Source organism: Lepisosteus platostomus, chromosome 7 (genome assembly GCF_059453375.1).
Source record: "Lepisosteus platostomus isolate fLepPlt1 chromosome 7, fLepPlt1.hap1, whole genome shotgun sequence".
In the NCBI taxonomy this organism is placed as follows: domain Eukaryota; kingdom Metazoa; phylum Chordata; class Actinopteri; order Semionotiformes; family Lepisosteidae; genus Lepisosteus; species Lepisosteus platostomus.
Genome location: NC_142617.1, coordinates 9,084,472 through 9,111,618, shown reverse-complemented (window position 1 = coordinate 9,111,618; position 27,147 = coordinate 9,084,472). Strand labels below are relative to the sequence as shown.

The 27,147-nt window shown below is 34.6% G+C and overlaps 1 long non-coding RNA gene across 1 annotated transcript in view; it reads left to right on the top strand.

Annotated features, from left to right (window-relative positions):
• The first annotated feature begins 4,204 nt into the window (after positions 1 to 4,204).
• The window catches only part of LOC148658079 (uncharacterized), a 117,097-nt gene continuing 94,154 nt past the window's right edge, over positions 4,205 to 27,147 (top strand). Inside the window, exon 1 of the long non-coding RNA XR_015940543.1 lies at positions 4,205 to 4,445. This is a non-coding gene — a long non-coding RNA (uncharacterized LOC148658079). The remainder of the gene's footprint in view (positions 4,446 to 27,147) is intronic.

Genomic DNA, 27,147 nt, shown 5'->3' with positions numbered 1-27,147 from the left:
TGGTAGCTCTTGATAGTATTGCTGCTGGGATATTTACTTATTTGAATTGTGATTAAGTGGAAAATCCTATATTTTTACTTTTAGTCAGACCTACATTATCTTTAAAACCCTGCATAATAAATAATAATAAGCAACATAATTTTGTTTGGAAAATGAACCTAAACTAGACTGTATATCTTTGTACAATTTTTTGTAACTAGGTGCTAAGATAGCAAGGAGTCTATGTACTGTATATCACCAAACGATTGCATTATGGCACATTAATTCATTCTTACTGGGTGGAAAGAAAATAATGTTTGTAAGAATAAACTACAGTACTTAGAGCAGTTTGTTTTTCACAGATGTATATCTATGGTGCAAAATGGATTAAATATATATAGCATATGCCTCTTAATTCCCTGCTAGTATTTGTGTGTACACTTTTCTAATTATATTCAAGCTTAAATGTTTTTCACATGCCTTAATTGTTGATATTAACATGTACCACTACATCTTTAGAAGCAAAAAAATGCTTAAAAATCTATAAACGTTCTCATTCTTTTACATTGTCCCTGTAAGAATACGATGCTTTTTTCTGTCATCAGTTGCAGTTCAGACTGTCTGGAGCCCATTTTTAATCAAAACAGATCTTGGCACTTAACACCCTAATTGTCTTTAGAGAGATGACCTTGTTGGGATAGTGCTAACTCCAGACACACACAGATGGATCTGGTTCAAGATTCTGTTCTAAGTTGTGCAAAGCTAAAGCCTAGCAACTTATCTTCTTAAGTTACTTGCAGGCTCAGTATTGTCTTTCCCACACTGTGAGCAGTCATGAAGGAGTTTAAAATGTGAAATGGAAAGACATGCTCATGAATAAACTTTCCAAGTCATTTTGGAAATGCCAAGAGTGTGAAACCAGGCTGGATTATTTTAGCTGCAGTGCCTAATCACACTTCACACTTCAGCAGTGCTGAAACTGACACTGTAGCAGGAATCTAGAACAGAAGTATAGCAAATGAATGTAAAATGCTTGATTCATAGACAAAAATACTAAAGATATTTAATAACACAAAACTTATCCCTTTTGAAACTTTTTTATATACTTTCATATATTACAGTATATCTAAGTCAAAGAATTAAAGCACAAACTCTATTTTTGTCCATCAAATTCAAATGCTGTTGCTGAGTATAGCATTAATCTATATTCTATGAATCTTAACCTTCAGAGGAAGCACCTGTAGTTTTTATGTTTTTTTTATGAAAGAAATGTGGTTTTCAAGAGGTTAAGATTTAAGATAACATCAAATATTTTAAATATTACATGTTTACAGAAAGTGAAAACTATTTGGATTTCTTGTGTATGGATAGTCTAATCTCATCCTTGCTTATGTCCTCAACTGAAACCTTTTCCTAAATGTGTCACTTTATCTGTTCTCTCATTTTAGTTAGTTTATTCAATTAAGATATTTGTCAGACTGTGAATTTTCATATAATCTCTACACATACATATGTTTTTGGTGTGCAGATGGATCAAAATCTTAATTTTTAATGTTTATCTATATGAGCATTGCATTAATTACAAGATCTTTATTTTGATATGCTCAAAGTACACTACTTTTATGGCTTCTTGTTTCAGCTGTACCTGGACTGAATTCATTTCAGAAGGATCGAAATTATTCTGGATTTTCTACCTCATCCTATCGTCAATGTTAGATTAATGCACCTGCCAGTCTCAAGATACAAGCAGTTATCATTTAAAATGGGAATCTAGTCACATTACTCAGCAATGATTTTTTTAGTCTCCGTGATCTTTGGGGGATTTGCTTTAAATCATATTAAGGTATCTTTGTTGGAGGTTGTGTAAACCAGCTGTGCGTTTCTTGTTCAAACAGAGAGGGATTTTGAACATTTTTATCAAAGGACCTTTATTAAAGAAAACCACGGTTTCATCAGTCAGATGAATATTGCATACGTGATGCTTTTTAATTTCTTAATATGCAATCTCTTCTCAGGTTTGGAGTAGCACAAAAATCTGGATTATATGTCAGATTATACATGTTTAATTATGCCAGTTATTTTAAGAACATTTAATTTACACAAATGACAACGTATTGCTTAGCTACAGTATGTTTGCTTCTGCTAAATTAAGCTCCGCTACTAATTCCTGTAACCATTTAAAATAGAAAGTAGATTTTTTATGGTATTGATCTGTGTCAACCAGCACTATCATTCATGTATACATTGTGTAGGATATGGTAAGAATATTCATGCTACTGCTTCACCTCTGATGTACTCTCAGTAGTAAAAACTCAATTGATAGGATAAAAAGCATTAAAACTGTCAGCTCAGTCATGTAGCAAAATGTATTGCTGAGAAGATTTAAACCAATGATGACTCTGTTTTGACCCCGTGGGTCAAACAATGATGATTCTGTTCCGTATCTGTTTTGTCAGTAATTGGTATCCTGAATTGCTCTCTTTTAGATAGCAAAGTGAAAGTTATAAACTTATTTCAGTGGGAAGCAACACTTACGGTATAATACAAGTTTGTCTGTGCTTTTTAACACAAGAATTTCATGTGCTAAAAACAAATGCGGATAACTTGACATATTATCAGCAGCCTGCAGCACTGAAACCAAATCAACAAAGCAAACTAGTGGATAATGAAAAGGTCATGTCTCCATGATATTCTTCTGAAGATCAGAAAGATTAGATGAGTTTTGTTTCTGGCTCTTGTTAAAGGTCATTTCATAGCAAATAAAAAAACCTAACAGACTTATAATTGAAAAATCTTTTATGTACTACAGGATGAGCTGAAACCGAAATGTAAATATGTAATGTGTTGCTAACGAGGTACACTGTATACCAGTATTATGAAATTACTTGTAAGATTAGAAAAATAACATTTACATGCAGTAGCTGTAAATAGCTTGTCAATTTTGTTTTGCCCTTTTTTTCCTAATAAAAAAATTTTTTTAAGAAGTTCAAAAATCACAAAAATATCTTACTTTCAGCAGATTTCTAATAACATGATCAGTGTAGATAAATGTGTTTCTGAAAGGAATGTATAGAGTTTACGTTTAAGTTCAATGTGGTTATATCAAAATGTAGATCACAATTCCAGTTAATTTCTAAATGCGTTTAGTTTTAGGTTATTTTTTAGGTAGATACTTATTGTTTATTGATAACTTTCTAATTTTTGTTTCCAGGTACTCTTTTTTGAAAAATTGTCTGATTGCAGAGGATATTCTGCATTTTGCATTTTTTTCTCTAAGGTAAAAGACATGTTTATCTTTGGCTGCAGAAAAAAAGGTTTAGAAGGGATGTAAAGTTCAGGCAGAAACTATCCTTCTACAGTTTAAAAAACATCTCAGTGGAAAAAAGCCAACATATTGAGCCACTTAAATGGAAACGCCCCTTACATTTCCTTTACTGAAATAGATGAGCTGTCCGTGGTCCTGAATGTGATACTTCATAAAGTGCACTGTATGTTATTGAGGAACGTGTCTTTCAAAATACAATATTCTTTTTAGTATAATAAATGTAATAATAATATCACGTTATTATATGAACATTCTCTAAGGAGGAGATTACTAAAGATAATATTGCACCATGTTCCACAAACATTGATAATGAAGTAATATCGTTTGCGGAATAATGCATAGAAGAAACAAACAAATGGACAAAACCTTTTTATTTTATTGTAATAATCTAAATGCAGCATGTGTGTTTTTCCACTTAAAGCAATTCTACATTGCTCTTTTTTTTTTGGGTATACGGCTTCCACAATCAAACACTGATTCACTGATCTGAGTATTTCACAAATGTGTTTTAGAGGCTACTCTGTCATTGTAGAAAAAAAAACATTCTCAGGTTAAAAAAAAAGAGGCTTATGTTTGAAACCATAATGTGATAAACAGTTAACATAGTCTTTTTTTCCCCCATGCCTACATAGCATTAGTCTTCAGCAGCAAGCTTGATGGAATGTAATTACTATTAGACAAGGCTAGGTTATTACTCCTGAAGCAACAGTCCTTGTATGTGCATTTTTACCATGCATATCACATCTCTCTGCCTGTAGCCACCCAATGATGGGTGCATGCAGTTAGTGGAGGCTCTCTCTCTCTCACACACACACACAGAAGCACACACATACTTCTGCACTGCCTTTTTTTTTCCCAAAGTGGAGCATTAGCAGCCGCAGTCAAAAGCACCCTTGCTTCTTAGCGCCTAAGCACTTCTGTCTGTAAGAACAGAAAAGGCAGCAACAGTGGCAGATTTTCATGAACCATGAACCGGCAATAAGACGCTCTCACATCTGGTGGCATACAGTTATCACTAATCTGCGGTAACATTTTAAGTGGTTTAATAGCCTCATCACCAGCAAGATACAGTTACGTTCTCCGAAAACTGTGCTTCCCTATATTCTTTGCTACAGGAGGACTGAGGTGCTGCTTACTGCAGGTATGTTTCTGTCTTCTGGAGAAAAGGGGTTTCTTATTTCTCATTTTCAATTCTTAGGTGGTGTTACTTAATAGCCCCTGCTGCTGCTGTTTCCCTAATGGACTGAAATATGGGCTCTCAGGCTGCTCAGACACCCAGGTTTTTTCAAGTGATCAATGCTATGAGTGCCCTCATTTAATAAGTGAAAAGACGTCTTGGTGCTTCAAATGAAGAGTTTGAAATGGTGTTATGGGCTTTCATAATTCATGCAAGTAGAAATGTTATTACCTCCAATACAGTTCCTTTGTGGAGTTGAAGTGATTTTAGTGACACAAATTAAGTTATTGGATTTTTTTTTCTATTAAATGTGAGAAACACGTTTGAACACATTTGTAATGTAATGCCACTTCCTTTGCCCATCTTCTCATTGGCTGGGCTGCATTGGTTTTGTCTAACTTATCAGTGTTTGATGTGTTTCATTTTAGTTTGACTTTTTTTTTCAACTCCCGAAACACACCGCCTCCTTGGTAGCTAGGCAACTTGATTATAACATCAAGAAAATAACATTTTTTCTAATGAAAGCTTTCTAATGAAAGATTTAGTTAGAATTCTGACAAAAGTTAAATAGTTTTAGAGAGGGTTTTTGAAATTCCCAAAAAGTTCCATAGCAGCAGAAATGCATATGGAAAAACATAAGCACAATAAATATTGGTTACAGTACTCAATTGTTTTATTTCCTTTCAGTATCTGTTGTTGTGGTAAATTGCAGGGTTTCAATAATAGTCTGTGATTTTCTGTGAATGTGTTTTTTAGAGTAAATATACCATTTTATGGCACATGATGTCAGTCATGGTGCAATTATTGCTTATCTGTTTCTTTCCATAAGTTGTGTTCTTTATTTTCCTTAATTCTTTTTCTTCCATTGTACATGTGATACCATTAAAACATATTAAGGCAGAAATATGAATACTGATGGTTGATATTTTAAAATCACATTTGCATTTTTTCTGTAATGTACCATAGTATGTGGTTTCCTGTTCTCTGCAGTGCTATTGGTCCACTTGGTCCACAGCCATTGACTACTAGAGAGGTCAGCATGTTTTGATATGTCACTGCCATTTGTTAACTATTACAGAGAGTCTCCCATAATCCCTTGTGAAGGATTAATCTATATGAACTCTTGTTTGCATTAATTATACTGTACTACAGTGAATAAATCAGCAAGTACAAGTTGTTCTTCACTATAATTAATGCTAATACAGTATATTTGAAACTTAGAAGTGAGATATGTTTAAGAGATCTAACTGGTAAATTACACTTCAGGATTTCATAGTATTTTAACAATTTAAAACCTTAAAACCGCCATACGATATTGTCTTTCTCAATTTTCATTTTTCTTTCTGATTAAAAATTCATTTTTAATGATTTTTATGCTAAACAGGGCAAGTCAATAAACAGGAATATCTGTCTCTCTGTGTTTGCTTGGCTATTCTACCATCCTGTAATATGCATTTACAATGTTTGTCAATGGGATGACGGACATTTAGATTGGGACATTTGTGTTGATAATTGTTTGAATTTCTTTCGCAACTACAATCCATTGTTTTCTTCTAGTCTCCCAATGTGGATTTTTTCCATCGCTTCCTATTACCTATTGTCTTACTCTTAAAGTGTTTTTGTGACTTTAAAATTAAGGAATCAAAAACATGTTTACTAGTCCTTTTTTTTTGCAAAGAAAGAGTAGGTCGGATGTCATCCATTCGAGATAATTTCATGGGTGCTTTTCTGTAACTCATCCACCATCACCTGAAGTCTTTTAATTACTTAATTTATGACAAACTTTACCTCAATAGCAGATGGATTTAAACCAATTTATATATTTATATTATAAATGTATTGGTTGGCAATGTCTGTCACTAAGTCTAAAAATATCATGTCAAACTCCTTATATTTTGTCCCACAGCAGATGCTACTTAACAATTTTGCCCTACCTTCATATTTGAAATTCACTTCAAATTCTGCTGCTTCCATTCATTTTATTGAGAAAACTTTTTGGACTCTCTCTCTCTATAGATAAACTCTTTATTTAGAAAATATAAAGGAAGAATAATACATTTTTTTCAGCTGAAACATTTAATTCCAAAGTACCTAAAAGAGATACAGTGTGCCTGAAGAATTTAAACTGAGGATGTGCACTTAACAATATTTAGCAGCACTAGATAATGAAACTTTTGCTGCATAAAATTTGCACTAAAACTTTGGTTACCATGGTAAATGATAGTTGTGCAGCACATTGTGCTTTTTCCATAATAATGTACTGTAAGTTAATTTTGCACAAGACAATGATTAGCTACTTCTTTTTTAATTACATTTCTGCAATAAGCAATTTACTCTCAAGCCAGTTATACAATGAGGTACAGTAAATATTGTCAAGCCAATGCAATGTGTTTGTGTTTCTTCAGTACCTGTTTTACCAAAATCAATTAGTGAAGTTTACAGAGAAAATGTATTGAATGATCATGGATGTCATACATTTTAAGGTCATTGTACTGTAAGTCTATTAGAAACAGTACAATTGTCTGCTAGTTTTGATTGAATTTCAAGAGAAAATACTTCAGTGATTTCTGAATGTACAATAACTGATATAAAAGCATGGAAAGTATGTCTAGTTACATTATACATGTAGACTTTAAGAAAATCATAGATGCACAAAAAGCTGAAGTGTAGATTATGTATAGTGTTTGCATGGGTTTAATTCATCAACACCTTGAGTCTGCAACAGGGTTTAAAGTATTTCAAGGGCCATTTAATTATAATGATGAAGCATGTTTGTAACTCATAGTAATGTTATTTTTGTCTGCCTCTTGGTACAACTTGGTCAAGAGCTAGTTTTCTCAAAGGTTCTTGAGACAAGAGTAGGCAAGCTAATAATGCAAGGACTGAGTGGGTGGTATAATGTGAGTCACTGGTTTTGAATTAATTTGCTATTATCTTTAAAAGTTAGATTTTAAAAATGAAACACACTTAGTTCTTATTAAAAATTAAAGGTTTTTGTGAGATTAATTAAAGTTCATGAGAAAAGTTACAATTCAGTGACAGAATTAATGACAAGGCTCTTCAAAACTTCATCAATTTTGTATCCATTTTCCCTTAATCAAAGCCACCTGACTCATTAATAATTAGAACATCATACTCTCTCTTAACTAAAAAAAAATGCAGACATCACGATAAATACTTACCGCACATTTTATTCAAATGTGTCGTAATTGACAATAAGCTAAAAGCTTGACTTTAAGAACAATAATAGTTTAATTCTGAAATACTCCGATAATTTAAGGAATACAAAAGACACTCAAGAACACATTAAAAATCATGTAAATGTACAATTATTGTTTTTTAATTCTACTTTCCTCCCATTGGTGAAAAAATACATTTCTGGGCTTAAAATGAATGTCCTTTTCTTACAAGCTAAAAGAACTGAAGCATTTTATTGTTCAGCAGAGAAGATAACAAGGGGAACTGATTCAAGAGCATTGTGAGAGTCAACCGATCAGACTTCTTCAGAACTGACAGTGAAACATGCACCAGAGCACACAAGGAGACCACACAAGAATTAAGACTGAGAGAAGGAGGCATTTTTACACTAAGCGTTGTAGGAGTCTGGAAAACACTATCCAGTCATTTTATCAAACTTGTTACACTGACTTCTTACAAGAATTGACTGGATGACCTCAGCTAACAGTATCTAATGGACAAAATGGCCTCTTCTCATTTATGATCTTTCTTTACGTTAAAGAATATGTCATAACTTTTGAATAGGTATAGTAGAGTTGGGCACTGGCTGCAAGGTACTGTATCACTGCCATGTTATGGCAAACTTAATGAGACCAGCTACAGTATGACAGATCTAAATTGGAGACATCAATTATTTCTTTGTTTCATAACATTCCTGTTTGTGTATTTTAGTTCTTCATTTACCATCCTAAGCTAAGAGCCCAGATAAAGCTAAGAGTCCAGATACTCTCTTTAGATCTGTGCATCACCACACTGATTTCATCAGCCTTGATCAGTTATTTTAAGCTTCCACCCCCATTCATTATTAGATACTGTGTCTATTAAGAGATTAATCAATCCTAGCTTCATTACATTATTTTATATTTTATATCGAGATGTGTTATTAAAGATGATTACAGATTCAAAGGAATTCATTTGAACTTTTATGTACCTTTATATATTTGAAGATTTTCTGTGAGGAAAGAACTAATTTCTAGGTAATTCAAAAAATGTTTAAGCATCAAGTCATTCTGGTGTCACTGCAGAGCTCACCCTTGCCAAACTGATTCATTTAGTAGCTTTTTATTTCTAGAGTATGGGATTACATATTATTATGACAAAGTGAGAATGTACCCTCTTTGAGCAATACTGCTCAGAAAGCGCATATTTTGAATCCTTTGTTTTCAGTGCTGTTTAGCACTGGATTTGTTTTCAAAGCCAGCTATTTCATTTTCTTTTTTTAAGAGAGAGAACCAAGTTAATTGCCTGAAAACAAAGCAATGCCCTTAAAATTAATAAAACACCTAATTAAGGGCCCTTTGCAACAGACAAAAATGAGACAAAACAGAAGCAGGTGAAACTTGAAGCCTGAGTGTTTCCATTTAGCAAATGGGGTTGTAGTTTGTATGTGTATGTGGGGAGGTGAAAAACTGTTTTTCTTCCTCTAAGTTATGCATTAACCTAATTCTACAATTTACTTCTGTATGCTTTAGGTTTTCAATTTGAGTTGTGTGACGTGCACATTAACACCGTAGACATCTCAAAGCAGTCTGATTTGATCAAACAAACAATGTTAAAAAACTATAGCTGTGTTTGGCAATGTATGACAACCTACATTTGTAGATGTACATGTAGGTTGTCATTTACATTTGTATGACAACCTAAACATAAATTTATGATTTACTTGTTGCCACTGGTTTGCCATTGCTGTCATAGTCTGACACTTTTGACTTTGGGCTTACAGGTGTGGTTGATTTTTCAGGAATGTATGAAAATGTCTGGATCCCTGTTGTGAATGTGTTATTTGTGTGCGTGTACTGTTAAAACACAGAATTAACAGTGAATCACAAAGAAGAGGAAACAAATGGAAACTGCAGGGAAGTTCATACAAGACTGAAACAGTAGGCACTTTTTTTACCCAGAGAGCTTTAGGAGTATAGCAGAATTTAACCAGCAATGTTGATACCCTGGCTTCTTTTAAGAAATGGGTTTATGAGATCCTCACATACTGTAAAGGACTAGATCACACCATTACTAAATGCTAAATGAGCTTGATGAGCAAAATAGCCACCTTTTAGTTGTAAACATTGTATTTTCATACATGTAGTATATAACAAGAACTATATACTAGGAGCGCACAGTAAATGTTTTTTTGGACTGTGAGCAGTTACAAATTGCACAATTAGTGATAAGAACTTCAGTTCTGACACAGCTATGCCATATAACTTAACAGTGAATAAAGGTGATCTGTCACCTGTTAACACTAACAACTAGTGATGTAAAAACGTTTAGTAGATTTGTGAAATGTAAGCTATAGTATAAATAAAACTGGAGATATTACTGTACATTTAATCATGAATAGCTTAGAAGTCTCACTTTAAATATAGAATGTTTAAACTAGTATTGCACACATAGGGGTGTGGTTAAAAATAATAATGAAACTGGGACAACACAGCCAATTGCAGTTGAAAGGGGTGCAAAGGGATGCTATTCATTTCTAGGATGGATAGACAGTTTCATTTGGACTTTTTCACATATAGAAGAAAAGAAGAAAGCTGACCTAATTGTTTGACTAATGGATTTTTAAGCTTTTTTCCTTTATCATGCAATGTGTTGTTATCCTTAACAAGCTCTTACACAGTTCTGTGATTTTCATCCTGTGACCCCTCCTCTGACTGAGCAAGTCATTTCACCGGTATAATGCTACAATAACTCACATGTTTCCAAGTGCAATAAAAGGCAGCCTTCATACCAAAGCATCCGATGATTAAGTATGAAGTTATGGTTGGTTTGCATTACATGGTAACCTTAAAATGGCTAACATCCCTATGTATAATGATAGTTGAGTTTTTAACATTTATTTTCAGTATGGACTTTGTTATGCTAATTCTCCTTTTTTGGCAGCTTGAATCTATATTATGGTAGTATTAATGTAAGTTAAGTGGAGAGACAAATAGCCACACTTTGCAAGGACTAAAGCTATAAAGGACACTACTGTATACAATAGACATAAATGATGATTGATAAATGTTATTAATAACCAGATTCAGTGTGCTCAAGTTTCAACCTTGCATGTTTCTGTAACTATTTCAACTGTTTCGATGGCTGGAGGCTTTGTGTGTCTGGGATAGTTATATCTGATGCTCTTAAGATCCCATCATTCCACTTTATTTTCAAGAAACAACAGAACACTTCTGGGAAATCGCAGCTCAGCAGGTCCACTCCACAACAAAAAAGCAGAGGCATTCTGCTGTGCAAGATGGATGATTCTGGAATGATTGTGTTCTGTACCCTATGCTAGTTGCTGATGACTGCTTTCAAGAGTAGAAAACACATTCCCCTCATCCTTCCCTTAATATTAGTAAATCTTTTCAGACCAGAAGCAGAGAAAATTGTGAACTAAAATTCTCAAGCTCTCTGAAGACATTCTGGGCCATAACTGTTGAGGAATTGTCAAACATACATTCACCACAATTTGACTTATATCATGTGGGCTTCTTTTTCTTTTTTCCTTTTTTAATCTTAAATACAGTTTGGTTCTCAGCATTTGTGCATCTCTAGATAACTGAAACTTGGCTTTATTCCAAATGATGAAAGTTTATAATGAAAAGCTACTGGCAGGGCATGCTGCCATTGAGGCAAATAATGTAAAAAGAACTTGTAATAGTCCAGACTGCATGCCTCAAAGGCTGTGTTTCCAGGGAGATTTTATTATTTGTGTGATTATTATGGCTACAGGTAGGTTCTACCACTTTTCCACTGCATGATTAGAAATCATTTATGCATGCAAGGCCTTGAACACCATTTACATGCACACCATGGAATAAACACAATTTACTTACTTTATGTGCTTCCGTTGTACTTTATTGACTAATATTTACTATTTAAAAAGTGTGTAGATAGAATATATCTCTGATTTTGTATTTCTATTATTTTGTTTCAAAATCTGTGTTTTTGACAAGGAAGGTAATCCCTAATTAATTGTAATTAACTCTTAAGCAATAAACTAACAACATGCATATTTCAAGCAAGAGGATATACAAACAGAAATGATGAAAAATTTGGCAGTTGTCTTTAAAACTTCTGAAAATTAATAATACTACAAAAATTATCACTGACTCTCATGCACTAGATTAATTTCCTGAATGCACTGAGCAAATGTTTGTTGCTGCTGGTAAACCTTTCATGAATCGAATACCACTAACATTCACTTCACATCCATTAAAACCATTAAGGTAGTTGTCAGTAGTGTGGCAAACCAGCCAATTATTTTTAATTTGTTTGGAAAAAAATAATTGTTTGACTTTCATATAAATAGCGCCATACTACTGTATGTGAGACAAGAAGGTAGTAAAATGTATTTACCTTGATAAATACAGAGATCATGTGTCTTAAACTTCTTTTAAACTTTTCAAAAAATATTCCAGGACTAGAGTCACACATAGTGTCAGTTTACAGTGATTCAGCATAATTAAAATGTAATAGAGAAGGTGGGCTAGCTTTATCAATACAATGTATATACGCACCAGAGATTCAAAATAGGATTCTGGTATGTTCTCAAATCTGCAATTGTTTGCTCCTAATATTATGTACTGTATTTACAGTGATCAATGAAGTAAAATATAATTACATACAGTATATACATTTCACTATATATAATGAATATCTCCTCAGTTAAGGTATTGGCCATGATTCATCACACTGGTGAGGCAGTATGCTGGTGATTTGGGACCAGCAAGGACAGAACACTTCAGCTTTGCTTTCCTATCATGAAGCTCTACCTAGTGATCACTGTAACACCTAGTTCCCTGAAGTGGAATACACATAAGACATTGCGCACACTCTCTGTGACATACACTGAAAAGTCATCATCCACTTTTCTTTACAATACATGTCTTCAATGCAAAACAGCAGGATTTGGTGTTAACCAGAAAGGATAGACACAGTTCTTACTGAATAATGTGAGCATTGCCTTTGCTGTTTTGACATTTGATTACTTCAGCTATACAGTAGTTAACAAGCAGTGAAATCAAGGCTTACCTATTAGGCCAGAAACATTAGTAACATCCTCCTTGGTTCTGGGCTGATTGACAAGTATTTATATATAATGATGTAAATGGGTAAAATCAAAGGCGAACATTGCATTACAAACAAACAATACAATTTCAAAGAATTCTTTGCAAAAATTCTGTTCTTACTAAATCTCTGAAAAATCAATAGTATCTATGTGATTTATTTCCTGCACACTAGAGCTCTGAAGCTGCACAGAAGGAAGGAAATATAGTACATAGATATCTACTTCCATCATCACCCTTTTTAATATTTAATTAACTTTTCTGTCTTTTACTTTCACAGTTATACTGCTGCCTCCTGTTGTCTTAATACTCCCTAAACAATATACTGTAGGTGATTACTGCTTAATTAATATTTGAATTGTAATTGTAGGAAACGTACTAATTCCCTTTGATGTTTAAATGCCCTTGGTTTTAAAGGCTTGGATTTCTAAAGCATTTGCATGCAAGATAATTAAATGAGTGGTCTCATTGCATGGATCATGGGTTACAGCTGATTAAGTATTGAAGAGAATGGCTAAATAAATCAAAGGCAACCAACCCAGCTAATTAGCACTTTTGCAAATATAAATATATCAAAAAGTATTCTATAGCTGTCAACTATTTTTAATCTTAAACTTTCTGGATTAGAGTGCACTTGTGTGTAATAAGAATCCCCAATACTGTACACAATACTAATTAAAATAATACATAATGTTATATTTTTATTTATAAGTCCAATCCTGACAATGATAGATTCTTTTTAATTTCATTTTTCTTATTAACGAGAATACCAAAACACTAGTTGATTGTACACTTTGATTGCACCGTTATGTTTTCCTACTTATTCACTGGTACAGTATGTGATTTTATATGCAGACTTGCATTTTAGCATGAATGATTTCTATAAATCAATCTATGCAGAACATAAAGCATATTCTGTGAAAAGATTAATGTTGCGAGGTGACAAAAGAAGTGTAGAGAGAAGAAAATAGGCAGCCACATTTTTTACTGTTCATAATACTGATATGGCTCCTACTACTGTTCTGTATCATATACTAGATGTACGCTTGTAGATAACGGTTTATAATTTTCAATCTTTTTTTTAAAGGTACATTATCTTGCACGTCATGGTGTTCTTTTCTCTTTGTGCTTGTGTAATTGTCATATAAGGTCTTCCATTGTGATTTCTTGAATCTTTTAGACCAGTGACCTTGTCTTTTAATAACTTGACCTTAATCAAACCTCCACCACCTCCTGCTGCTACACTGTTCCAATAGCTGTCCCTTACTTTTTCCTTTGCATGCATTTAACTGCAGAGACTGTCATGGGTGTCAGGGAATTAGACATACCCGATTCCACTTAGAGATATTCTTTAACCTCTATCCATTTAGAAGATTATAAGGAACACCTTGATACAGGTTGTCCTTTTCTCAGCGAACCATTTACCAGGGTTTTGACCATGTTTCCTCCTATGTAACCTCATATAGGATACATTCACCTTGAGATCTTTTTTTCTACATATTCATATCACTTTGAGCATTTTATGCCTTATATTGTTAATACAATTTCCCTCCCAGGAAAGTGCAAAGGCAACAAAATATTAATGCTGAATTCGCTCAGTTCACAACTAGGATTTTCTGATGATTTCTAATTGTTTTTATTTTGAGGGAGGTATATGTGTATTGTTCATGTGGCACATAATTAAAGTAAATTGACTGTAGGACAGAAGGTGTTTCAGGGTTGCAGCTGAGATTTGAAGGTGATAGATGGCAATACTTGTTCTCAGTTCTTTGGCTCGTGGTGTTGGCTGAACTGGCTCAGTCTTGGCTCTGTGATGCAATATTCCATTTCAGTGGATCCAAATGTTCCTGGTGGCCTACTTGCAGGAAACCATTAGGCGGCATACTGTACAGCCATCCGAGGAAATGCGACAGAATCTTAAAAATGTACCACATTTAATATGCTGATGTTAGAGTCAGAGTTCTCCAATAATTACCCATATGTTCACTTTGGCTTGAAATGCAGTTGGCACTCCATCGTTAATTGGGCACAGCAGAGTCTCATTATTCATTATAGGGATCATACAATGTTTATTGGGTTTGATGGCCTGTTTGTTTTAATCTCGTCCATGCATTCTTGCTGATGTTTCTTATTTAAATTGCTAATTTTGGGGGCTGTCTTTACTTCTCGTTTCTGAATTGCAGATCAGTGTGCCACATGTACTGTAGTCAGTTTGTTCATAATTACTGGCAAATACACAATGAATAAAGAAAATTAATTTTCAAGGTTCTCTTGCCCTTATTGGATATATTGGAACAAACCTTTATCTGTATGGATTTCCATTTCTGAAACTGTAAGATCATTTCCTACAGTTTTAAGACTTTTACTCCACCCCCACTGTTTTTAAGAAGCACACCAATGATGTCAAAATGATTTCTTAAAGGGTAATATACTGCATACGATGAAAAGATAAAATCAATTAAAACCATATTGTAATTTAACAGAGCAGCATGGTGGCACAGTGGTTAGCATTGTGTAAGAGGGCGACTGGATCTGGAGTATCAGATAAAGGGTTAAGCCACCAGAGGGCACTGGCAAGACACCCCAGATCCACACAGGAATAGGTTAAGATTGTACAGTATACGCAAGAGAGTATTAGAGAGCTGGTTTCAATTGGGTGAAGCTAATGGCCTATATAAAGGTTCAGTGAGTAAACAGTCTAGATTGACTCAGGGGAGTCAGACCCTCGCTAACAGGTATGTGCTCTCAGGGGGAGCTAAACCTTGCTGTCACGAGGACAGTGACCGAGTCACATGTTGAAACGTGGATGAACGGTTCAACTCGGGGCAGTCAGACCTTCTCTGTCAGGTGTGTCCGCAAGACAGGGGGCCTCACAGGGAGACTCTGAGGGTCAACTCATGGGGAGTTTGAAACACTGTCACGGGGACAGTGAGAAGGGATTGATCAATATAACGTTCACCCTGTTCTGGTGGCGAGAACAGGGCTGTCTGAGAGAAACGCGGCTTGAGAGAAGGCGTCTGTCCGTGTTCGCTCCCATTGAAAGCTTCAGGGGAAGAGCCCAGGCTCCTTGTAGTGGAAGGCTAAAGGCTTGAGAGGAGTGAGGAGTGAAACATCTAGGATTTTTTTTTCCCTGGACACAGACAGGTAAGGTTACTGAGAGCAGGGGAGGCTCTCACAAGAGTAGCAGCCTTGGTCACTTCCGTGTTGTAAGCATGTACATGGGTAAGGAGTGAGTCTGGGTCCAGGTTATTTCCACTGCTTCTCTAATTCAAGGTACTACTGTACATGGTTAAGTAGGTGTGTAGTTGCGAACTGATGAAAGGTCGAAAACTGCAACGACAGTCTTGATGCAGCCTAAATAAGGTTAAAACAGGGGTTAATGTGCCAGATTTCCCCCAGGTTTGGTTACCATCCAGGGGGATCTGGTACACATTTCTGTCTTGCAGAGCTGGGGCCTGGGGTTCAATTCCTGGTGTGCTATCTGCTTGGAGTTTCTCCCCGTGTTTGTGCAGGTTTCCTCTGGGTGCCCCAGTTTCCTCCTACAGTCCAAAGACATACTGGCAGGTTAATTAGCTTCTGGAAAAATTAGCCCTGGTGTGAGTCTTTGTGTGCCCGGTGATGGACTGTATCTTGCCTTGTTCCACTTGTTTACTGGGATGGGCTCCGGCTCCTCTGCGACCCTGTATTGGATAAAATGGTTAGAAAATGGATGACTGGGTGGATGTAATCAAACACAACAGCAAGGGTGAATTTCCACATGTTTACTTTCATTACGTCCCATTCCGGGGGGGTCACATGCTCTCCAGTTCACTTTAACCTACAGAAACCAAGATGAGCTTTGGTCTGATGGCCCTATATAGCTCTGATATGGGCATTACCTCTTATGTCTGTCTCAATAGCAAAAGTAAAAGTGCATTGTGATATTTTTATTTCAGCTTTATCTAAGAAGGTTTATTTAAAGCGATTCCTTTGAGTCACAAAATATATTTAGAATCCAAACCAATATCATATTATAAATTATGCACAAGCTATCTTGTAGGACACAAAAGACATTACAACTTTGATTTAGACATTTAACATGAGGAACTGCAAGAACTCTAGCTTTTTTTAATCATGTGTGATAATGCTCAGCCACCGATTTTGTTTTTATCTACACTCTTTACATTCATTTATCATTTGAGCTCAACAATAAACCTCTTTTGAAAGAGCACTGTATCTATTTCAGGAAATAGAAAAGTTTTATTTTCCCATGAGCTCTTTTTTGTACAGTATGTGGGTGAGCCTATACCATTTGTCCTTCTGCTGCAAACCTTCAAGCCTGGTAATTGCTAAAGTTACAGTTACTTTGTATAAGCACTGAAAAGTTTTGAATAACTATCTTTCATAACTGACAAACTCTGTGTATGAAACCACAGTTTAATTATTATATGATAGGGTCATGTAATGCATAAATGTAGTTGCAAAGGCATATTCTGTTCTAGGAGTAACACATTACTTCCTGATAGAGCAAAAATAACTTCAGTCTACTGTATATAGTTAAAGGGTGGAGGAAAGATTAGGATGACATTGCCTTATCTTAACAAATTCCTTTCAACCAAATAAAAGCCATTAGCTCCTAATAGAAATACAATAATTACAGTAATGAGCATAAAATAAAATATCCATTTAACAATATAATGCAATGTGATAAAGAAATACTATCGGAGACTAAGGTTGCCTGATGATGAATTATTTCTTCCACTGAAATCCCCACAGTATAATAACAGGAAGAGATGTAAAATCTCTTCGTTATGCACAGTCATGAAATCCTCTGAAAAAAAGTCTTTAAATTGAAGCATTCGAGGAAATGTGTGACGTTATGTGGAACTGAGGTCAATTAGGGACTGAGTATGATGGAACACTAAATTGATTTGTAACAGTATATCTCCAGGCTTCCATTTTGTTGAGTTAATAATAAACTCTGAATTCTGACAAGGAAACTTGTTAAACACTTCATACTATGAGCTGTTCATTATTCAGAGACTTATTAGGCTCAATACGTTCTTATTGCTTTTGAGGTATAGCAGGATAATAGCCACAGTGCGTGTAGAAAAGAGATGTTCTTCAGTCTGGTCTAATTTTTAGTAAAAGAAGCAGGGCAGTGCTTCAGTTTAGGGGGTTCAAAGGACACTTTGTATTTGTATATCAAACTATCAATGCACAAATACAAGATGTATCAATAAAGCAATAATATCTGAGAATAATCTGAATGTTTTTAACTATACTGTATATGCACGTAATTATAAACTAAGGCTAGTTATTGAAACATTATTTGTGTTTTTTATCCATTACAGGATATTAAGAACTAATAAATGGAATTTGACCCCTAAAGGGGGAGTCACCAGCCTTTGTCTTGGACAGCATCAATCCAATTTCTTTTGGAATTACCCTAAATCTTAAAGATTATGAAAATGTGTAAATTATCAATCAATTTAGCATGTAAGCTTTAATTAAGAAAGTTCAGAAACTTGAGTGATGAAAGGTATTCTGATTTCTGTTCCAAATCTTGGAAAATTGTTAAAATTCTACCTAGGGCCCATGGTCCAGAACACAGCAACCCTATGCTGGAGATGGATTATCTCTATATTACGTAATTGAAAAAACTTTTTTAATCAAAGTCAAATTGTTCCATGTCTTTAGAAAATGATGGTTAAATGGTTAACAATAAAATTGGGTGGACCAGACCCCTGCCCTAATGACCATAGCAGAATGTAGTATTTTTTACATACTAAATGTATCAGCATCAATGAAAAACTATATTTTTGTTTTTTAGAACTTAAGAAAAAAATGTAATGCAATGCAAATCAGTATATTTGTTTTAAAACGTTTGAATAGACAAATATAAAATAGAAATAGAAATCTCCCCTGATAGCACTATATATATATAAACCATACATTTCAAAATATAAGATGTTTATTTTTTATTTTGTAGTTTATTGTTTTTGCATAAAGTAAATGAATCAGTTTCTTGTGGATTAGTTCACAGTACAAAGTTACGTTAAAACATTATTTTTCAAACAAATATTACATGCAGAGGAATACTAATCAGAGACCTAAATCGTGCTGGTTTATAAGGACAGATGGAAAAAGCCTCAAAAGATTAGATGCAGTATCGGGTTAACGAAGAATTAATTGCAGTTTTTAAAATCCTAACACGGAGTGAAGTAAATAGAAATTGCTATTCTGTACTAGGTTCTGAAAGCAAAAGTTGAAATTACATGCAGATGCTAAATCAAGGAAGACTCGGATGAAGGATAAAGCAATGTTACACAGAACACGAAATTTGGAAAAACACACTTTTTTAGGATCAGGTTGCACAACATAGTTTCCATTCTTTGACTCTTTGATTTTACAAGTTAGGGTATCTGTATGGCAATATTTCTATCTTGCAAACCTTTGGCCATTGATTTTTTTTTTTCATGTAAATCTTATTATATTCAACTGAAAATTGCAAAGTAGCTCATTAAGTAACTTGGAACATTTGCCTGTTTTTTGGAACATGCACAGTATTGATTAGGCATATACCTCTGATGGGCTGTACTACTGTATATATACTGATCATGAACAGAAACATAACTTTTACCTGCAACTTTCACAAAGTTGTAGCAGGAAAAAAAGGACAATCATTTCTGTAATGTTCACAAATATTTTATCGTCATGATACAGTACATACATTATGGTAATTAATAATTGCAATCTCAAGGGGTGAGCTACAGACTGTCAACTGTGAAAGTCACAGACTCAAAGAACAGTTCAGTATGTGTGCCCACTGTTGGATGCAATACGTGCACTACAGTACATCTGCAACTCATGCTCTGCACCAGGACTTGATCAATATAGTGCCATTCAATCAGGTTGCAATAACTCATTACTCATTACAGGAATTCTGACGTGACAAGACTAGATAGTCTTGCCTAAACCATCACACCTGGATTTCCTTGTCGATGGTCTATTATACACAACCATTAGTTCATCATCACATCTGGTTTTTCATTAGGCTTGAGATTCAGCAGGTTAAATCATTTCATTTCTGTGCCCAATCAACTCTCTTACTAATGAAGTGATTTATAGTGCTTATGCGTCACTCAAGCTTATAATGGTCAGTCATGAATGGTCAGGCAATCAAAATCAAAACAAAAGCTTTCATGTATAAATTGAGTGATCTGTTTCTTTTGATAGTATTTATTTGATGTTGTTCCTCATTGTAGTAACAGCATCTTAAGAAAAGTGAAATCCAAGAAAGTATACAGTAGGTAAAACATGGATTTCCATCACAAATGGTAGTTGCTGAAACAGATGGTCAGTGGTATTATTTACTGTATAACTGTCTTTGGCTTAAGCTGCTTTTTCAAAGGGATGACAGCTGCCTATAAGGTTGAGATGTCTGGCTTCCTCAAACAGCCACTGCAATGTTTGTAGAGTGAGACTGAGCCAGGATTGTTATAATTGTTTTTAGGAAAAAAGGGAAGCTCATCTTTCCCCAGGACAAGGTTATCAACTCTATTGAGTGAAATGATGGACCAGTATTGTTCACATTTTTTTGTAAATTGGATTAGGACTAACACTGCTAGAACACTTTTTATTTATACTAGGACTAATAGTGCTATTATTATTAATCATAGTAATAAAAATAATTACATTTTATAGTACTGGTCAGTATAATATTCTAAAGCACTACACACAGGAAGAGAGTACAGACATATGTACTTAAACATTGCCAAACAAATTCAGACAATAAATTTAACAGCCAGAAGCTTTTTTATTGTGACTTTTATATAATTAAATAGACAATCAAAATATGTGTAACTATAAATAAAAGTCTGTAGCCTTTGTAACTGATAATTGACCTTTAGAAGGTCAATTTTATAAACATCTGATAGAGGTGTATTCATAAACAAAAATGAACAGTCATTAATTATCTTAGCTGTCTTTGTTGTGATAGTGCTCATTTTTCAAAGACTTCGTTTTTAAGCCCCTTTAAAATTGTGTAGATGTTTGGTAACCTCAAATTATTTTAAGTATCAAATTAATTCCATTGTTCGTGGGCTCAATTTTCAGATCATTCCTTGTGTAAATGAACCCTTGGCAGGAACCTTTTCATGCAAGGTAAAAAATCACAAAAAAAGTGTCATTATTCTGGGTGTTAATTAGACACTTCTTCATTATTTTTCATTAACATCTCAATATGCAATCATTTCTTGCCATCTTATAAATGACAGCTAAGATATAAAGCAAGATAAATAATTATTTTAACGAAGGATCGGTAGCAGTTTTAGGAAACTAAATGGGGACAACGTCCTTCAACCGTTCATTCACCTTCAGAAAGAGGCTATTACATTTCTGTTCTGATATGGCGCTGATTATAATCAGCGGATTGTATTTTATGCCCTAAAGCAGAAAAGAATGTGCTGATGAAGGCCATAAAAATAAATGAGCCTTATCACTTCTTGGCATCTCAGACCTCTCTGTGACTTCCTGAATAAGCCTTTCCTTCCACACAAGGGCTGTAAGATTGTATGTGTAAGATAATGAGAAAAAATAAATGCATCCATAGACGTTGACAGAAGGAACAACGATCACCCTTTGTTACCTCAGGCTTTGAGCAAATTGTGGAAACGTTAATTTTAAGAGGGATGGTAAAAAAAAAGTTAAGCAATGCTTATTGTTCACACCAAACTCTCCACTGGACTGACTATACTATAATTTACCAGCAAGTCGGAAATTCTTGTTTTTTCCATCAGTTCCTCCCTGCTTCCATTCTTTATTTTCAATCTAAAAGCGTATAATTGTTTTGAGTTTTTAATTATGTAAATGATGGCTGCAGTCCATAATTGTATGTGTGGAATGTTTTTCTTTCATATGCTTAGAGGCTATTAAAACATTTGGTAGAAATATATGCTAATGTTGGGTAACAAACAAATCTGCCATGCAAAACGTAAATACTGTTCTTTTGTCTGATGATTGAAATAGCAGTGTTACGTCTGAAGAATGAAATTTGCCAATCTGAGAGAGATATTAAGTATGTTGAGTACATAATACTTTAAAAGCTTTTTACAATATATTATTTTTATAGTCATTTACTGATTAATAAAATGAAGAGATTTGCAATACTTACGTTAACCCAGGCCATCTACCGATTGTTCTAAAATTATTCAAGAGATCTGCAGTTTTTTTTAAAAGAATTTGAATGTAATAAAGACCTGTTGAATAGGTAGTTACATAAAGTAGCCAGGATGAACAGTTGGAATTGAATTTTGAATGAACGGTTAAGAATTGAATTTGGAAGATAGCTGGTTCAGTGTAATAATGGCAGTTTGCTTTTCAATTTGGCTTTCATTGTTCAATAGCTAGAAGAGAAAATGACCCAGAAATAATCTGAAAAGTCTTCACTGAAGTCTTTTGATTACCCCCCTTGTAAACTTTTTTTATTATATATAAAATGGAATTTTGTAAGAAATACAGTACAGTAACTTTTTACCATGAATGAACGAGGAAAGAGGAAACTGAAATCCCATCTGCAAATATGGAATAAGTAAGGTTAGCTGCTCAAAATTCCACAGTATATTACAGTATATGCAAACTTATTAAATGTACTTTACAGTCGTGAATAGTATTGGATTCTGAAACTGATGTCCTCCTTACAATTTGAAATAACACACTCTAGCACTGTTCTAAAGAGTCCTAAAAAAGTTGTTCTCCAGCACATTCTGTAAGCTCTATGGAGAGGAGATGAACTGAGTTTTTTAAGAAAACATTTAAAACACTTGTTCATTTGTATCTAAGAGTAGATAATTGTCAACAGTTGGAAATTGTGAAGAAGAAAATAATAATGAGCAATCTGTCCTCCAACAGCTATGATGCTTGAAATGTGGCTCGCTATGATTACAGGATGGCTGGAGGCTTTAAAAATGCCACGTTTGGCATTTCGCTAGTGCGATAAAATTCAGAGGAAAAAAAAAACTTTAGAACACATTAGGAAATAGGCTGTGCAAAACATAATTAAAATCATAAAACAAATGTGCTGTACTCTGGAGTTGCTATGAGTCCAATGAGTTGCAACTCAGGTGGGGAAAAACAAAGTACAAAACAAAAACAGCAAAAAAAAACAACAATATTTTTTCTATGTCTAATATTGTTGTTTGCTTTAATAAAACAGTGTGCATTCATTTTAGCTAAAAAGCTATTAGAAATGCTTTTATGCAATAATTATGACATAGCTGTCTATAATTGCACAAAATGTGTATCTATACAGTACAATACCACACTCCATTGTATTGTATATCCATTCAGTGTGGAATTGACAATTGGTTTTCTTTTAAAATGTAGCTATCCGGCAGATACTCCTGTACTGATCAGGACAATAAGGGGCACATTGCTCTCAGCTGCAGACCTACTCATCTTTACACGCGTCACAAGCTCTGCATGATCAAACAGGAAGGTTATCTCTGATTTAAGGATCATTGTATCTCTCAGTAGCATCACCGCAAGCCTGCATTTGCTTTTTGCTGGAAAGCTGAGAGATAGAATGTAAGTGACCACCAAAAAAGCCAACAAATCAAGAGACAGTGACTTAAATATCTACAATTTATGTTTATGTACTGGAGTAGTTTAATAAATTACAGTATACGAAAAGATCATCCATCCCAAAGCAGTGAAGTCAAGAGTTTGACAGAAATACATACAGTAATATGTTTCATAACTTCATGATGCCAGTTTTCTATGGCAAGCAAGTTAAAAAAAACACATTTTTCATGCATAACCTTTACAGAAATCATCCATGAAACTGCAATTGGAATACAGCCCTTTAAACTCATGGACAAAGCAATAATTATAACTGAGCCTCTTATGAAAAGAACAAGCATATTAACTGGTATAGATGTGGCTGCACAAGTGGATGTTAGCATTGTGATTAAAGCTTTCTGTAGTTGGGGATTTTATGTGCAAGCGAATTGCTTGTTATGTTCAAGGATGTCTTCTTGACCCTCTACAATACACAAAAGTCTCCTAAATGGTTGCATTCAGTAGCCATTACATCAAAATGTTTCATGCATGAGTGTGTCAGAAAATTGGAACTCGAACGTGGTTGATTGAATCTATTGTAGAACACCACAGATATAGTAATTTTATTCATTTGTGTTAATTCCTGCACTTGTACATATTCGTTTTTATCTTAAAAAGCCAAATTTGAATCTGTAGATCTGAATAATGAACATATTTCAAGGCTGATTTGTTATTCAGAATTCTTGAAAAAATAAACACAAGAACAACCAAATATGAAATTCCATTTTGTTAACTAACTTGGTTTTACAGCTTCAAGCCTAAGAACTGAGATGTTACCATTTACTCGGGTAACATCTCAAGACCCCCAGAGCTGGGTAGGTTGTACCATGTTCCCACAACACTTTGCTTAAGCTGTCTCCAATTCTTGGTTTTAAATGCATTACCTCCTCATTTCTACCTGTGTCTTCTGGTTTGTTTCATTGTTAATTCAAAGGGTCTGATTTTGTCAATGCCTTTGCGGATTTTGGATAATTGGTTCAGGTCTTCTCTATTTAGCACTAAAAAGGTTCAGTTCCTTTAGCCTGTCAGTGTAGGAGATTCCATTAAGGCACATCACATAATGTATCTGTTTGCTCTTCTCTGGACTTTCCAGACCAGCAATACTGTTTTTGTAAAGTGATGACAAGAAATGTATACAATATTCTAGATGAGACCTTAGTAGTGAATTATACAATTTTAACTTGACATCCCCTGATTTCCATTATGTACTTTTAACTATAGTGTACATCCTAACAATGTATTTGCTTATTTAATTGATTTCCCACAATGGCTAGAATATGTAAATGATGTATCAACATAAACACCTACATCCTTTTCAAAAGTAGCCTCTTCAAAATCAGATTTCCATTTTGTGTTTATAGTTTGTTTTTTGCAGCCTGTGTGCAATAGTCTCTACATGTCTCTACATGTCTCTATTAAATGTCATCTGACATATTTTAAGGTGCCATAAGTTCTGTAAAGCACATTACATGCCTATTATAAATGACCTTTTTGTGAAGATTTGTGCCACCTCTCGGTGAGTCAGGCATTGTTCAGTAAAAGATAAATTAGTACCTCCAGCTAGATTTTCAAATTTTCTTCTAGCTATTCTTTAGAAGTGCAGTTTTAGTTTTTTTTTTAAATTGAACTGATTTATCCAATTTAATGTAATTTTAAAATAACCTACATTCCTTACTGTAAACTGATTTGCTTTGTGCTGTATTTTTCAAAACCAATTTTGTTGGCTTCTTCAAGCTTGGAAAAACCAAAATATAAAACAACTAGAGTAATTGCAACCAATGACTGTTACCTCATAACCTCCGGCTCCAGATGCAGTTATTAACAGGAGCATAGTACTAAGGAGCTGAGTGAGAGAGTGAGTCAAGCATCACGTATTAAAATGGTTTAGCCATTTAGAAATACACTAAAGGTCACCTGCATAAAAAAATAAAAAACCATAATGCTAAATTTAGGAGAATATTTAACACAGATATAGGAAATCATGTTTGTTTATCCAGATAAAGAAATTATAGCTATATAGTCACAGCAATAAACCTCAATATTAAAATTTTGGAAAGGCTACCAGACTCCCCTAATATAGGACTATATACTGTAGGATATAGGAATCCCTTTTTTATCATGTCAATTTTCAGTTGTGCACTGAACAACAGTTCTGGCCAGCAAGTCAATGCTCAGCTAGAATAACTATATTAAAACTCTTGATCTGTAACAACAGAGGAAAAGTGAGGAAGAGAATTCTTCAGCATGAACCATCACTCAGTTGTTGGCCATCCCACCTCTCTCTCGAGCCCTCGACATGTAATTCATTCTGAGGCAGTCATTGCTTAGCTCCAGTTGTAGGTAGCTATTCATCAGCTTGAGCCATTGGTATAATTTACGTAATGTCTGTGTAAATGCATGGTTGCCTATGCTGCAGATGTGGATGGCTGTTGTCAACATGCAAAATGTAATAAGATCACACAAAGGGAGAAATGTTCATTTGCGTCCTGCAATGGATCAGTCCCCTGACCAGCCCACCTATCCTTTCTCTGGTCAGGTGGCTTTACGTCATGGAAACTGGCCAGCTGGGAAAGCTCCTAATTCAGTCTTGGGTAAATATATAAATAAAAATGAAAAAGGGACTGTGGGGAGTCTGTGATGGTATTATAGAAAGGAAAACTGTTTCCTCTAAGCAACAGATTATAGTAAGATTAAGCAACAATTACTGTAATGAGAGTTATTGAAGCAGCAAGGTAGCAGACAAGCTGTGTACATCTGGCTGGTTCATCTGGAGGTAGGATGAGAGGACCTCGGAGAGATGAAGGGAGATTTTTAATTTGTTTTTGCTTTTCCTTCCCTTTAGACTGCAAAATGGTGTTTAAAAAGTTGTCATTAATTCCAACAATTACAGAAACTGATCAATGATTTCAGTATCCCACACAGATATTTTCCACGTTTACTGGCTAGTAAATTTACAAAATGTTGTAAATGACAATGGAGTAATTTTGCATATACTGTAGAGCATGCAAATCAATTCAATTGGTTTCTTGTACAACAACTTTTTGTTTTAAAAAACTTTTTGTTGGGTGTCACATGACAGCTATTATGCTCCAAGAGCCCATTATACAGCTGATTAGCTAAATATGTGAGAATTACCTCTCCAGTTGAATTAAGACTAATTTTATCTAGGTCAGACTGTGTCATTTAGCCAGCATACCCCTCCTCCTACAAACAGTGTCAAGGGATCTTGCATGATTAAGCAGTCGAGACCTCTGTTTAATGTCTAATCTGAAGGGTGATTTCTTCTATAGCACAAAGTATGCTATCACTAAATTAAGGAACTGGTTTGGAAAATCTGCACCAAGGGGAAGAAGACCTCCTACACGTCAACCAACAACAGTGAAAAAACATTTTTTTGCTGATTTTCCATTGCAGTACTGACCAGGCCTATGTTCCGAGATCTGATCAACTCAAACTCCCGGTAAAGCTACAGAATTATATATTATCAATAAAATTACTTTTAGGAGGTTCAATATTCACAGCTTTCATTTTTAAACATGTTGACTTTGTCAACATGTTGATCATCCTGGATTACCTCCAGCCTGACAACTGTGATGAGCCTGTAAGAGATGAGAATGGAAAACGGTCCATCTCGAGGTTATCTGTGAATTTAAGGAGCAAAAGACCATGTTCGTCCCCATTTCCTTTAAGTCCTTTGGCTTACCTTTCTGATTCTCTTCTATCTTTGACTGAAGTGCTTAATCTTCCTAAAACTATGGTCAGCCTTTCTCAGGCCT